This window comes from Cetorhinus maximus, chromosome 4 (genome assembly GCF_964194155.1).
Source record: "Cetorhinus maximus chromosome 4, sCetMax3.hap1.1, whole genome shotgun sequence".
Lineage (NCBI taxonomy): Eukaryota > Metazoa > Chordata > Chondrichthyes > Lamniformes > Cetorhinidae > Cetorhinus > Cetorhinus maximus.
The window spans coordinates 88123501-88125542 of NC_135882.1; positions in this window are offsets into that span (position 1 = coordinate 88123501).

Below are 2042 nucleotides of genomic sequence, written 5' to 3' on the forward strand. Positions count from 1 at the left end.
AATATTTAAATTCTTCCAAAAGAATTACTTCCCTATTTTTAATGCCCATAACCACCAGTCAAAATTACTTTGTTTTACTCTCTCAAACTCAATATAAGTTTGCCCAGGCTGTTTTCTCATATTCCTAAAGTTCCGCCTGTATGCTTCAGGAACGAACTCATATGCACTCAAAATAGCCTTTTTCACCACATCATAACTTACTGATACCTCTTCAGACAGCAAAGCATATACCTCATGCGCTCTACCCACCAACTTAGACTGTAATAATAACATCCAGTACTCCTGTGGCCATTTCATCTGTTTAACAATCTTCTCAAATGAAATAAAGATTGCTTCAATATCTTTTTCTTCAAACCTTGGAAGAACTTTTGCAAATTTAAGCATCTCCCCACTGGGTTTTAGGTTAAAGGTTTTTTCATCATCAAAACTCTCCTCAGAATCTGAGATCTCTTTTTTAACTTCATGCCTTTTAAGCAGGTATTCTCTTTCTTTTTCTTTCTTTCCCTTGCCTCTCTTTCTTTTTCTTTCTTTCCCTTGCCTCTCTTTCTTTATCCTTTTCTCTGGCCTGAAATTCCAGTTCCAGCTACTTTCTCTCTCCTGCTTTTCTACTTGCTCCCTTTTAAATGCCATTTCTCTTTCCTTTGCTTCTAATTCAAGTTTTTCCATTTCCTTTGCTTGTTCAAGTTCAAGCATCTTCATTTCTAGCTGAAGCCTCACTGCCTCCAGCTGTGACTCACTAATGTAAGGTATCACTTCCAACTGTAGGTGCTGTGCTATACCTTTAATTATATCTGCTTTCTTCACCCCTATAGGTAACCCTAATTTTAACTTATCTGCCAACTTTGTTAACTTACTCTTGGTTACTTTTTGTAACCCAATCACAGTTATATCTTCTACTCCCAGACAAGTCTTAGCAATTGCCAAAGCCACCTTACAGTCTCACCAACTCCTGACTTCAAAATGCTTCTCATACTCGTAACCTTAAGATGCACCAACTCCAAAGCAATCAAGGAATTACAAATATTATCCCACCAAGAGCCCCCAATTGTTATGACACAGCAGCTGGTAAAGGCTGAGTTGTTTAAATCCCAGAGAGAAACGTGAACAACTGTCATAACCTATATTTTCAATTGGTATGTTTATCTCAGCTCTGAATTCAGTAATAAAACCACCAAGTCTCAAGAGGTTTTTATATATAAAACTAAATTAAACATTTATTAATTTAACAACAAATTACACATGTCTACAAATTAATACCATAATAACTTTTTAACAAATCCCCAAATTAATCACCCCCAGGTAAATCTTCACCAAGGCAACAAAAACCCATAGACTTTAAACAGACACCAGGTAAATAACATTTGACCTTATGAATTTGAAATGAGGTTCCTTTGCAGACACAATCCTAGTCTTACAGGCTGGTTAAATCTTGAATGCCTCTACCTTACACACACAAACTCTTTTCTTTATATACTTAGCTTTCCTTTTGAATGTAAATTTTCCATTGTATCACTATGTCTTTTGAATTTTATTAGTAAGCTGAAAAATAAACATTGTTTGGCTTCTTTTAGCAAGGTGCAAGCTTTTACCCTAAGATAAAGGCAAAATACTGCGGATGCTGGAAATCTGAAACAAAAACAAAAAGTGCTGGAAAAACTCAGCAACTCAAACATTTTTTAGTTCTGAAGAAGAGTCATATGGATTCGAAATGTTAACTCTGTCCTTCTTTCCACAGATGCTGTCAGACCTGCTGAGTTTTTCCAGCACTTTCTGTTTTTATTGCGCAAGATTTATCCATTCTTTTGAATGGTTTATTCAACAAAATGCAAATTGCACTTTACCTTTTAACTTACGTTTATCTAATTAACATCTCAAACTACTATACACCAAAGCACCCAGACCAGCTGGCTTTAATCCAATTAAGACACACACAGACACACACATAGGCACAGATCCTACTACAATTCCAATTTTAAAAAATTTCCAATAACATTATACACATTAATATATCTTCATGACAGAAGTCAACACCAGTCACTGCC